We start from the raw sequence: 14,916 nt of genomic DNA on the forward strand, positions 1-14,916 counted from the left end.
AACTGCAATCAGCCAACACAACTGTTACACTCACACTGAGCTTGGCTTTGGCATTCCTTATCCGCACTGCCCCTTCCCAAGCTCCCGAGGATTATCCGAGACCCATTTGCCTGACCTTGCCCAGCTGGGATGCACCTTTCTCCACCACACTCCATATATTCTTTCCTCAGTTACCTCTTTTCCTTTAGCACCATTTTACAGGCACTGCCTCACTTGTCTCTGCTCATCACAAGGGTATTTTTATTTCCTAGTCCAGGCTAACCATCACTCACTGGGTTTGTTGTTCCCAGCCACTCACATCTCCTCCATCTGACATTCCCACAGGCAGCCGTGGGCAAAACCCTCCCCATGTTCCACCAACTGTGTTCAAAAACAAATATATACGCGAGTCAGCTTGAGACAGAATCCCGATACCCATAATTTCAGCCCATGCCATTACAGTCTGTCAAAATAATAAGAAATCAGAAAGACTTCTAATGGAAAGCATTAAGCAGCTTTAATAAATAATGCAATTTTTTTTGCTGCTGAAGGAGACAGGCTTTCTACAACACAAACTTGATTCTGCTTCTTAGAGGACGTTTTCGCATCTCTCCCCCACAACTGCCTATTGTGCTTCTTCCCACTCCTTCAGTCTCCTGTTCCTTCCCACATGTTAGGCAAATGCCAGGTCTCACCAAAACAGGTTTGATTTCCCTCCTTTGCAAAGGGGGAAGTCATTGTGCCATTGCAAGGGCAAGGTCAAGTATCCAGGAATCCATAACAAGTGGTGTCAGCACTTCTAATTATTATTAGTTCATGGATTTAAGGAATATAAACTAAGTTATGTTTCACCCCAGCACAAGAAAGATTTTATTCTTATTTAAAATTAGTCTATAAAGCAAATTATCATCATAGACAGAGGCTATTGATGGTATGGCCTCCAGAGATGCGTTATTTAAAGAAAAGGCCTTGTCAAAGGCTCCCTGTTTCAAAACCTGCCAAATTCAGCAATTGAAAATTATGCTGCTGTTGTGGAAAGGGGAATTACTGCAGGGAGAGGACATGCACCATACAGGCCCATAGAGAACTCTTGCACTGCTGTCCACCAGTGACTGCATATTCTGAATTCACTGGCTTTACCCAAGAGAAAGAAATCAGCCTCTCCTGGTGTGTGGCACAGGCAAGAAAGCATTACTGTCCCCCTACATGGATATATATTTCTTTTAAAATGACAGCTAGAAAGGTGGGATGGAAGGGGAACATTTAAAGAAATTCGTACATTTGTTACAAATCACCTAACATCCTGTCACGGGGACTGCCTAGTTTTTAGTGTAACAGTTAATGACAGAATGCATAGTAACCAAGGTGAAAAACAGCTGCAGCTCTTATTAGAGACACTCAACTCCTGAGGCAGCTCTGAGAGTCCCTTTCTGCTAGGCACCAAATGAGCCCTGAGCCAGAGGGCATCCCTAGCAGTCTGCAGAGACAGAGGTGATGATGGAGAAAAAGAAACCTGGAGACTCAGAGAAATGCTGGTTGCAGTGGGACACAGGCAGAATTGCTGCCTGTCTCTACGGCAAGTAACTTGAAAAGTAGCTTATAGGCACCTGCCAACATGATGGAAGCATGCAAGGATTAAGAGGAAGCTCTGGAAGCTGGCAAGGACTAAACTGCTGTCAGCTGCCCTTCTTTGGGAAAACAGCAGCACATGCACATCAGCACAGCTGGTGACCTGCTGCTAGAGGAGAGACAAAACTGCTCCAGCAGCTTCAAAGCTTGCTGTTCTGTTCATTAAAAGGTGTCCTTAAGGGTGATAAGTAATAAAAATGGCTACTCTGGGCTATTAGTTGTTTATCTGATTTAATTAAAGAACTGTGTAGTTTTGTGCTGATAAATAGGCAGGAAATGCTAAGCATCCACAGAAGTTCCCACATCTTTTTGCCAACTTAGAAGGGTATTAAAAGCACCTTTGAACCAACCAGTTCATCTATAAAATAGAGAAGTCATTTATTTTTTTCATTAACTAGGTCAATCATTGCGAAATAGAAGCGTGCTATGGAAATTTGAGACCCTGACATGCCTACTAAAACCTGAAACTCAGAAAGAGGTCTATTCATCTGGAAGTAGGCTTGAAAACAATTTCCAGCGTACAGTTATGTAGTAAGGGACATCTAGTAGTGACAGAACTTACTGTTATGAATTTAAGGTCAGAGATATCTTACATTAAGACGAAAACATCGCTAAGACAGCAGGAATGGTGTGTTACAAGAAAAAAAATAAAACAAAACATGAGTGTAGGTACTCAGCAGGGTCCAAGCTTTAAAGCAGGATCAATGCTCCACATTGAGCCCAATATGCACCAGAACTAGAGCAAAACATGCAACCAGCACCAGCAGTATTTACAAAATAAGGTAATGCTTTAGAAAATGTCATTTTCGATGATTCGTTTTCACTAGTAAGCCTGAGGCCTTGCAGGACAATGTTCTCCTTTATGAAGTACTAGTTTTCACTAGAGCAGGAGTCAGATCCTGCATCCAGAAATGATGTCATTTCTAGCACTGACTCCTGCTCGTCCTCCACCCTTCTGTTCCCCATCCTGCTAAGCACAACACTAGGGTCAGTCACAGATGCTGGGAGACAGGGACACAGGGGGTCAAACCAGCTGGCACCACCAGCAACAGACTGAACCAGACAACTGATGAGAAAGCTGAGAAAATCAAAGGCTGAATAGGATCTAGCAGACATAGAAGTAGTCTTGATCGTCTCTGCTGTCTAACAGCAAGTTCTCACCTGCGTTTTCTCCCTCTTCACAAACACAGTTCTTATACTACAGAAATTGTCCTGTGCCGTCCTTCTGTTCTCTGCCTTCCAACACATTCTTTTCCTAATCACCCTGTTTGCACAAATTGCAAGAAGCTCTGACTGATTTAGATGAAACACAGACCATATCAGAATAGTTAAACTGCCTTTGCTTTGTTTAAAGTTTTTTACTACTTCATTGCATGATATTATGAAGTCCGAGTTTGAGCCCATTAGCTCAAAACAGCAGAAAACAAACAAGTGATGAGCTTTGTCGGGATAAGATGCACACTAAAGACCATTTCATTTCCATCAGCCATGCCATTTCCAAACAACACACTATTTGTATGCACTTGGTATGCTGCCTTCTGGCTCAGTTGTTTTCAGATCATGTTGATTTATTAAATGCTACACTTAAGGGTCATGCTAACGTGAAAGCATGTGGAAGACTCACAGCTGCAGAGCTACACCAACAACATCTTTTCTTTAAGAAAAAAAATGTGCAACAGGAATTGCATGTAAACAGATTGTCTGAAAGCCAGGGAGACATTTTACAAGATGCGGCAAGCAAACAGCTCACAGTCACCAGAAGACAGAGTTCCCCTCTCTTCTCAGTAAAAATCTAGTAGGTTTAGGGGTTTTCCCCAGTTTAATGAGCTGAATCAGGTTACTGAGGGTCCAATCCAGTTCAAGGGGGACTGCAGCACGGAGAAACGCATAGCCAGCAGGCAAGTTCCCCAGAAGTAAAACCCTTTCTTGGTAAAAATGGTCTGGTACGTTAGGGCTCCCAGTGCCATGAAACTCCAGCCCAGTTTGCTAACCCCGGGTTAGCAGAGATGAAGAAGGACAGTGAATGGATGAAAGACAAGGTATTTTCTTCCTAACAACAGGTTTTTAGGCTGATCCAGAAGGACCTTTAATCGGGCAGCACAAGAAGTTCTCAGTCAGAATGATCAGCACAAAACTAGGATTTTCCAGGACAGTATTTAAGATACCTCACAATAGCCACTACCAGAAAGAAGAAGGATCCAGCAACAAGTAATAGGCTTTCTATCTCTCAGCAAAATATCATTTTTGAGAAATAACGATGAAGGCACAAAACTAAACAGATAGTAACTTTTTGAAGGTATCTGTTGCACACATGAATGTCAGTGTCAGATTGCGAATCCTTGTAGTTCTTTGTAACATACTGTTTAAATCAGTGCCAGTTTTCTTGTTTTCTCATACAGAGGGCCTAAAGTAAGAATAATACAAACTATAATGGCACAAACTAGCATTGCATGTGCACAACGGGACCTGTTTGAGGGAAAACTACACTACGAATTCTCAAATTAACATAACAGAAAAAAGGTCACTTTGTAACTGCAACTTAATTTACCTTTGTAGTTGCATAAGATGAAACTCCTTCCCCAGCTGCTGCAGAAATTAGGACTGACTGACTGTATTTGAGAAGGATCCCATGATAGGACATTAATCTTTTCAAATTCTAAACCTGCAAATGATGCTTTTATTGGCATATGAGACTTGACCTTAGCTCTTCACAGTCCACGTATTCTTTGCAACTGAACATCGTAAGTAGATAAGGAGCCTTTTAGGAGCATTATTTCTTCCTAACAAATGGTAAGAACATCACTTGCTAGCAGAAGCCTACAGCATACATGTGCCCACATGAACATACAACCTTTGAAAACTAATGCAAATAAAAAAGCACTAATTAGAGTGTAACTCTTCAGATTCATTCTTGCTATCCTGAAGATAATATACAAGCTTCAGCACAGACCATATTTTACAATGACCACAATGTGGTTCCTAAAATTCACCTAAACAAAATAAATTAAAAAATAAATAAGCAGAGCTCCCCACCATCATCACCATCCCAAGAAGGATGACAGACAAAAAAGATAACTTGAAGTTTCCTTTGGGGATTTGTTCATTTATATAAATTTTGTGTAGAAAAGTTCTACCACTCTGCTCCTGCTTCCACAGCTTCTGCCTCCTGAGCAAGTGACAACAACTCTACAGCCAGGACATCTGGCTGTTTATACACATTCCTCAAAAGCTTTAGAGACCATTTAGCTTTCAGTGGGCCTGCTGTAACAACTAAACTGAAGCCCATAACTAAACAAATACACACACACCAGGAAGGACTAGGGAAGGACTCATCAGCACGTGTCTCTGGCTCACATGAGCTGGTCTGATGCTGTGTTTCAGAATCATTTCAGACTCTGCTGTCCAGCTTTTGACATCCCTTTCAATTCTATGCCTGGGTTAGAAATTAAAGTCAATTTCCTTCATAAACAAATATTTTTCAAGGACAGAAGTAGCAGGACAAGAAACAAACTCAAGCATCCTAAAGAACTATCTCCACAATTATCCAATTTAAATTTTAAAAAACCCAAACAAAATATGAGATATTTTCATTCAAGATGATCATTAATACTCTTTGAATTCCTTGGTTATCTTATGGGTTGGGATCCACAACCAGATTTCAATCTCCTTTCAATTATCTCCCCTTATGAAAACAGTTATAATATAACACAAGACTGTCCAAAAAGGCGTGAACTGGGAGTAAAGGCATAGTGACTGACAATAGTGACCAGACCTGAATTTGAGAGTTCAGTTTTTATAGACTCCGACGCATACTTGCACTCTTTTACTCTTCAGTCCCTAAAGCATCTCCAAATAATTTTCATCCACAGATTTCACTGCTTTCTCTCCTCTTTATTTGCCTCCACACTGTACTACCGTTTTGCTCTGTATTGATTCTGGCTTTTATACCAATTAAACTATTTTAAGGACCTCCGACCTTGAAATAGAGGCAGGCTACCTAGAGCATAGAAGCCAGTGCCCCCTTCTAAACAACTGTAATGCTAATCACAAGCATAACTGAGACCAAAAATATCATAAAGTCAACTCAGCACAGAAAACTGAAGTTGTTATGAATCCAAACCTCACCTAATATACCAATAAGAACAAGTTTATGCTGGGACTAGGTGCACTTGGGTATCCTGCAGCCAGGAGCAGAAGTAAAGGTACAAGAAGATTGGCACCACAGTGATAATTCCTCAGGACACTACCTCATCTTCTAAAATTTTGTACCTGAAATCAGAGGCAAAGTCTGTGTATTCAATCTATTTCCATTAATTTGCCTCAGACCCTCTTGAACCTTTTAACCCATGATCATGTTTTCTGGTTGCTTTCCTGTTACTGTCTCAGAAGGCAGTAGTCAAATCTGGAATTGCATGGCTTCAACTGCACTGAGCAGAAAAAAAATGAAGCACAGGGAAGCATATTGGAGACATATCCAGCCTACGTGGATGCGAACCAAAAGAGCGTAGTTATATTGGCCACTCTGTTTCATGTTCTTTGAACCTTTAGGACTTACTTTGGCATCTTGCTGCTTCACTTTTTTGTGGGTAAGAAGCCTGGCAGGAGAAGAGACAACTACTCTCATTTTGCTGTGAGACTTGGTTTGGGCTTGCGGTTCCATTTGAAACCGGAACAAGAGGGAAAGAACACCAAATCATACAGTCCATGGACTTCAAACATCACTGCTAACATTTATTCAAACCAGTCTCAAAACAAGACTATTCAGATCTAGTAGAAAAGGATGGAAACTCCTTCATTTCTGTCTGTGCTTTGAAGAAGTGGGTGGAGGAGGGGAGCAATCCCCACTCCCACAGCTCTGACCTTGGATCCCTGTGTTTCTTCGAGCTGCTGTTGTCACCTAATTTAATATCATTGCAGTTCAGATGAGCACATGTTGGTAAACAAAGAGGCAATGGAAGGGAAGCATCCTGTTTACATTTCACTGCAGGCTGATTCATTTACAGTTCTTCAGCTAGGCAGAGGCTGTAATCATGGAAAAGGTCAGCAGTTTCTGCTAGGGCTTTTGCATTTATTCAGGCAGTGTTTAGGTTTAAAAAAAACCATTGTTGATATAATCCTGCTGAACTGTCTTCATCTTTCCTGGAAATCAAGAGTTTGACGTAGATGGGACATCTTTAACTTAAGGTATGGAAAACATTGACCATGTTTCAAAAGAAATTGATTGTCCTCGAAGACAACAAACGTAATCTGCCTGCAAAATGTACCTTCTGGTGGACATTGGCAATATGCCACCTCTCATAGATCCCCAAAACCAGCATTGCCACATTTATAAGGTGAAGGAACAAAAAATTACACTGAGCATTAATAGCCTCCATTAAAAGGGGCTGGGGGAATGTCTGTCATTGTTTGGATAAATGATTACAGATGAGCAAACAATCTAAAGCAACTTGTCCTTCAGGCCGATACAGCAGATGGCCTACAGGATCAGCCATTTAACTTCAGCATTAAGATATTGAACACAACACCTAGCACAGTAGGAGCTAATCAGTTTCTGATGAACTATGATTTCTTCACGATTAGCATTTGCCTGAAATTTTAACTTCCACCCCAATTACTGAGCTTCACTTTTTCTATGTATTATTTACGGCTTCTCGTCATGGGGCTCCACTGACAGCCAACATCTCAGCTAACACCACATGCGTAGGCAGTGCTTGTCCCTGATCTCTGCAGGAACACACTTTATAAAATCTGTGCACATGTGCCCAAATAAGCTATTGATGTAGAAGTTGACACCTACTCTTACACATACCAAAGCCTCCCAAGATGTGTCCTCTTCAAACACTAAACTTAGCCTGCCTGTACTAGAACACATATGAGGAGCAACCTTTCCTGATGGCTGGAAGAGTCTGACCTTATGGTGCTACGTGATTTATATTACAATCAAATAAACATGGCCCCTGCTAAGATTAGAGATACTTACTGCTTTTCAAATACTCCCTTCACATGCACACTTTCAAGCCAAAGATGTCCTTAAATCAGTAACTACTTCAACAAGCTCTCAAGGAACCAGCATGTAATTATTACAGCACAGCTCCTGATTAGGGGCTTGTTCAGAAAAGGGCTCATTAATATGCATGCACATCTGATTGACTAGGATGTAAGGGAACTACTAGGGAATTATGCAGGGCGCTTGTTCCCCTGCACAGTGCTCAGTATATCAAGTGTATGTATTTTAGAATAATTGCCACCTATTTGTTTTCCATCTCTTCTATACTGTAACAGCTAAAACATCAGATCTCTCCTTTTCTTGCTAGCCTAACCAAGAGTTCTGTGCAAGTCTATCCAGATTGTAAAGATGTTCACTAAAAAGTAAAACGATTGAGGAACATCTGACCTGTCTCTAAAGACTGTAGAACATGGGAGAGGGAGGCCAGCATGGCTGGGGAGAAAACTTGTTGCCTGTTTCCCACACCATTTCACTGCTATATAAAATACAGCCATCTTATAGAGATATAAAAAGTAACATTATATAACTGTTAATATTATATTAAGGACTGCTCAGAAAAATGTGAAAATAATTCAGTTTTAAAAGTTCATTGTAATAAGCAGAAAGATTTAATCACTATTATACTTGCACTGTGAAAAGAAAGGTTATAAGGTTTATAAGCTAGGTGTGTGCAACCGAATTATCATAGGGCAGTTGGCCAGAGTTACACTGGAAAGCAGAAGTGAGGTAGCTAAAACTACCGCAGTGCTTAAGTAAGACAAAGGCCATCGGGGCAGGAATGCCAAGAATAGTAAGCACAGGAGTGAGCACACATGCCAATTTACCTGGCAGCTTTCCCCAGCATCAGCTAATGGTACCACAACCCACGGCAAGGATGGAGCCCTGCCTGCAGAGAGGTCCAAGTGCCAGTTGAAAAAGCTTCATCTCTCATTCCATCAGCATCTTCAGCACACATGTGAGCGGTCTCTTTGGCTCCAGTTCCTCATGCCTATGTACATCTGGTGGGAAGTACAACTCCATATTGAAGACAACGCATATGCTGCAGCTGCCTCTGTTCTGACGGAGTATTCTATGAAAAATGGGAAAAAGTTTTGCAGGGATGTCAGGAGGGATCATTTTCTTCATTCCTTTGCACAGCAGAAATGCAGACCTGAATTGTCAGTTACTTTTGCACTTCCCCCATTTGTACAAGTCAATACTTGAGGCATTGCTTTCAATCAAATGGTACAACTTGCACACAAAATCCTGTGTGTTCTTAATACCAGGGAGTTACACCCTGAACAAATGGTTGCAAGCTCTCTGGGGGCAACAGTTCTCTCCTCTCCCCTTTTTGGAGGCTATTTGACATTACCAGATCTTTAGGCACTAACACACAAGCTTTTCACCTGCTGCCAATTCCAAATGTTCATAAGGATTTTCACAAATTCTGGGTATTTGTTTTGCTTTCCTAAATACCTACTTGCTTGTTTTCCTGGCAAAAACATTCCTGTGTTTGCAATTAATCTTTCAAGACTCTGAAGGAATCCAAGAAACATGCACTATTTTCTCTAACATCTCGAAGTAATCATGTCTGCAGCTGCTACCACTCCTCTGGGCAGAGGTTACGCAGTTCTTTCCAAAGACCACATCTCCCCTTCTATCTCTTCCTAAGAATTAATTCTCACAGTCCTAGCAGAACATTAACTGATATCTAGACCCTGGAAAGCAGTTTCTTCTGCAAAATGACCACCTCTGAGGTGGACGGGCTCAAGGTATTCAGGCCTTTTAAAATCTTTTCTATATAGCTTGCCCAAAGACGAAAAAAAAAACCTGATCCTCTGCCTTCAATAATTTTACTTCCAGTTTGCTTCCTTTGCTTTATTCCACGTGCTTTTGCGGTGGTGACAAACACAGAGGATTGATAGCAGTGAATATGGGCAGCTCTCTGCTTTCAGTGGCTATTTAGCACCTAGCAAGAACCAAAAGCTTAGCAAAGACACCACATTCATACAGCCTGGTGTTAGCAACCAACCCTTCCCCAGCACCACTGCAGTTCTGGCAGACCAACAGCCAGAACCAACAGCCTGCAATGTCCGCAGTGGCTCGGCAGGCTCCTGCACGTGATGCTAATTAGAGGACACAGGTGTTTTCATATTGTCTCTACTACAGCAAGAAGAGAGAAAATCCCCAAGCAGTGGGAGGGCTTGCTCTTAATGTCACATCCCTTCAGCAGGAACAGAGCTCCATGGAGCAGAGCTCGGTGCCAGGGCACAACGGCTTTCAGCACCCTTTCAGCATGGGTCACATCTGCTGTGCAATAGTATAGCATGGTGCTGCAGAGCCCACAGGGCCATGCACAGATCCATTGCAGCCTCTTAAATTATTTATGCCTATGCCACAGTCTCAAGCAGCTGGCACCTGGGTGGCACAGCCCTGGAGATGGCCCCAGGCAGAAGGTGGGAGCTGCAGGCAGCTCAGGGTCATGTTACCTCAGCTGCTAATAGTAATCCTGACAAACCTAAACCCAGTGCTTACCCTCAAACATATGCAAAATCTGTCTGGACGTGGCCTGCTGGAGCAGGAAGGTTGGACAAGATAACCTCAGAGGCATCTGCCAGTCACCACCATTCAGTGATTCTGTAAGATCTTAAAAGATCTGTAAGTTCCTGTTGAACGCAGTTGTATAACTCCAGTTTGGCTATATATAAAATTAAAAAAAAAGTTAACAATGTGACCAACTCCACCCAATGCTCTTGTTGAGGACTGTAGAACCAGAATACAATATGAGATTTTAAAACTCATAAAATGCAAATCAGCATACTTAGTTGAACACTGCCAGCTTGTGTTAGGTCCAAGAATATCTTAACTTTGTATGTAAATACAGTTTTAGCAAGAGCCCGGTAGGAACGGAAATGTTTTCTTGAGGAATAGAAAAGAAAAATGGTTTAATCAAGCTGTCTTTGCATGGCTGCAAGTCAAATATTATTCTGGTGTGTGGGAGCTGCGCAGTTTACATAAGCTGCCTCTAGGAATACTAGAGAGGTCCAGAAAGAGAAATGAAGAGTGCTGCAATCAATATGAACATGAAAACGCTCAAAATCAATAAGATGTGAAGAGAGTTGCTTTCATTGCTCAATAAACAGGGAAGAAAATTAAGCTTTAACACTTGCAAGTAATGAGTTACAGCAATACCAGTTTAAAAAAAAAAATTACTTTACCCCTACCCTTTTATTGATGTGATCAGCACTAATGGTTAGGAAAGAATATAATAAATGTCAACACAAAGCTAAATATTACAAAAGTGTATTTGCATTCCATGTAGGAAAGATCTGATGATACGTGAAAGCCAAGACCTGCTGATTGCTGCTTGTTCCACCAATGTAAACCTATGCACGTTGTAAGGTCTATAAAACCAACAAACATGATGAGTTCATGGGACCTAAGTGTTCACTTTAGCTCTAGAATACATTAATTTGTATATACAAACACAGTGTGAGAAGAGCTCTGTTTCTCAATTACACTTTGTGGGTTTTAGACATGCGGTAAATAACCTTCTGAAAGACTGCCTCCAATTTCCCTGCAGAGTAAGGCAATTCACTACTCAAACATGATTGCAAATCACGCACTTCGGGGAAAAAATGGCTTTCCTGAAAATGGGAACCATTTGTCCTGCACTTGATGGGCAATCTTGGCAGCAGGTGACTCCAGAAATTACTTCCAGTGACAGCCTCATATCTCCTATGATGCTCCTCACACCTGGGAAAAGCATGGAAGAAAAGCAAACAGCCCCCTTGCTTTGCAGAATACCTCTTGACATGTTCAAAGCTGACGTGGTTTAGCATATCCTGAAAAATTGTAGTGGCCAGCACCAGAAGCATCCAGTGAAGAGGATTTTTTAGAAAGATTTGTAGGTATTATACTGGCACAGATGCCACATCCACCTGTAGGTTGGTAAACAGGCAGAGCAGGAAGGAGACAGGACTATTATTCCTATTCTGCTCTTCCAGGTCCTCTCTCAGACTTACTTAGTCCATACCCATGGCACTGTGAGCACTCAGGCCACAGCAGAGTTTACATTTTACTTCATCAACGCAGGGTTTTAAACAATAACAAACAGACATACTGTTATGACTCTTGGGAGTTAGCCCCAGTCTGGGGGGAGTATAAAGACATATTTTGCTTGAAAACACAGCATATCCCATAGGCTAGGGCTCCTCTGAACCTCCTCATGTTTCTCCAAACCAGCACCTTCAGCAAAAGCTTACTCTCCGCCCACTGCAGCAACCTTTGTGGAATATCTTTGGACACCTCAGCCTTACTGCCTACAACAATCAAAAACTTCTGAACAGTGTCCTCTTTAACAGGGAAGGCAGAGAAAATGAAATAACCCACAGAAACTGAGATGGTTCAAAAAGAAAATAAGGACTGAAAGATTCTGTTATTGGAGTCCTCATTCAGCTTAAAAAAAAAATATTTATTTGGGCACATGTATGCACATATACATGCACTGGCTTTAAAGCATTTTCATGGGTTATGAATTAAAACTCAGCAATGCCACAATGTATATTTTTGAGTTAATAGATTTTTATCTCTGACAGAAAGTCACAGAAGTTTTAACAAGAAAATAAAAAAGTCTTCAGCTGAAGAAAAGTACACTACTTACCTAAAACTCATCTCTAGAACATACTGCATCCTACATCACATCATATGGTGACATTTATGAGCAGGTTAATCAGTTCTCCCATATCTCACTTTGCTCTGTTGTTCACCTCCTATCGAAAGGAGAGACCGGTGAGTACACCTAGTGCCTTCACTCAAACACCTAGTGCCCTGGCAGCCTGATCCTGTATATTTTGGTTCATTTTAAGTATTTTGCTTTTACCTGTAGAGTGAAAGATGCTGCAGAATGTTCTTTCCTAGAATAAGGAAAAATTTGGGCCTATCTTACGGGCAATGAAAATAACATTACAGGATTGGAGCTCTTGGACTTCCTACTGCTGTACAGATCTGACTTGAGCACTGCAGCACAGCGATGCTACCTGCTTACAGAAGCATGATGCACCATGCACCCCCCAGCTTGTGCAGCATCACTGTAATCATAAACATGTGAAAGATGTAATCTGCTCTGCCTCTGGCATATTCAGTAGAAATCCTTAGATTTTTAAACACTGTGCGATACTCTTGACAAGCAAAAGGAGAACAGAAATTCCCAAGCTCTTCTTACACGGAGAAAAAAGCAGTTGAAGTGGTGAAAGATGAGGGCAGAGGGCTTCTTTCAAACTAGTGTTTACAAGTGCATTATTTCAAGGCATTGCAAGTCTCGGCCTTAATTTAATTGATGAAGAAAGTGTAGGTTTGTATGAGAGATATGGCAAAAGCTCTTGAGTATCATCTTAACTCCAGCTGAGGGGTGGGCAGATAGATAAGTTGTTCCTCCACTACAGAAGTAACAATAATGAGATCCATCTTCAGTCACAGGCTCCACGAATCCCCAAGTTCTTATCATAAAAGTGCTTTGAACTGTGTAAATGCATGACATCCATTATGTATGTGGACTACGATTTTTATTTATGAAAATCCTTAGGCAGCTTTCTAGCCTGTCACATTCCCTACAGCAAGAGGATGTGCCATAACTGGAAACAAATGTGATCAGGAAAAAAAAAAGGACATCTAACCCAGGACAGAAACACCTGTAGCATCTCTTACCCCATAAGTGTGGCAACAGAAGAAACTAGCAAGAAATGTTGTCTTCCTCCCTAGGCAAGAGAGGCAGAGTACCACCTCACATCCCAGAGACAGGTTAGCACATTAAGACATCTTTTCCCATAACTGCCCTTAGTCTGGATAACTAAAAAAAATCTGCTTGTCAATTAGAAGTCTTAAACCCAGTCATGAAGTGTTTTTCAAAAATAGTGAGTTACTCCCACTGATGAACAGAAATGGGGTTACTCTCCATCCTTGAAAAATGAAGTAATTGTGCGTCATAAAAAAAAAAAAAGGGTTTCATGCTACCCACACAGATTTGAAGATTTTGTCCAAAAGCCACACAAACTTGTTATAAGTGCCCAAGTGCCCATAGCTCATTTCCAACAAGTGTGCATCAGCATCAGAACTGCAGTGCAGGAGAGAGACAAAAAATTTCTTACAAAATTCCAGTGGAAAAGAAAACTCCTTTAAGTGAGCAGCAAGTTGCAGACTGTAAAAAGCCATCTCATGCCATCTCTGATAAGAAGCAGCCTAGCTGCAAATACATAAATGACAGCACGTCTCAATGATTTCTAAGCTGTCCTCTAGTGGCAGCTTTTTGTGAGGAAAAGAATCAGAATAAGCCTTTTTCTGTTGTCCTTTTTAACTTCTTTTTTTTAAAGCTAAGTAATACTGTCCTATTGTGAGCACTGAACACTGATTCAGAGACACCTCTGAGAGCCCAAGTTTTCACTTGAAAGCATCAGCTGCAAAGTTTGAGAGAGCATCACTGCAGCACATGAATGCAACCAGCTACCTTCAAATAGCAGATATACTCCAGGGGAGAATCATGACAAAACATAGAACAGAATTGGTTTGTCTCCCAGCTTTTCTTTAAACAGAAGTTCATGTGTGCACAGCATTTGTGTAGCTAAAAATGTAACAGAACTGTCCCACCTTAATATACAATATACTCATAGATGCAGGCTGTTCTGCTTGAGAACACCTCTACCTAACCTACAACCTACAACAAGAGTTATTTCACTGGTCTCACAAACGTGGCCATAAATTTTACAAATGCAGAGCAGTTCTATGAACATTATCATTGTCTCTGCATTTAGGGGCTGGCATAGTAAAGCATCCAAAAAAAACCCAAACAAACAAACAGAAGAAAAACTAGAATACTTGCACTGGTTTAGAAAAACAAAACCAGGAAGATTAACTAATAATAAATGCACAAAATCTGAGTAGAGCAGGAGGACAGACAAGCCAGCCAAAGATCTCCAGCACCCTCTTCTGGTTCTGAGAGCCCACAGACACAATCACAGTTATAAACCTCCCTCCTGCTCAAGTGACATTGCTAGACCCTGTTAACACACACCTAGATGTCAGCTAAGGGCATGGCAGCACTACAGCAGATGATATAGGGCATCCTATCGTTTTAAAACTTCAGGAAATTATTTCAGCTGTTGCAATATTGTTCGTATCACACTCAGCATCCATTACTTTTGTTACTGTGCTTTACAGAAGCTATAGACCCAGAGTCAGAATCTTAATGTACCAGACAATGCACAAGCTCTGGGGAAAAATGCTTCCAAGAGATCGATGGGAGAGCAAAGATCATTCATCTGCAAAAC

This window comes from Phaenicophaeus curvirostris, chromosome Z (genome assembly GCF_032191515.1).
Source record: "Phaenicophaeus curvirostris isolate KB17595 chromosome Z, BPBGC_Pcur_1.0, whole genome shotgun sequence".
Lineage (NCBI taxonomy): Eukaryota > Metazoa > Chordata > Aves > Cuculiformes > Cuculidae > Phaenicophaeus > Phaenicophaeus curvirostris.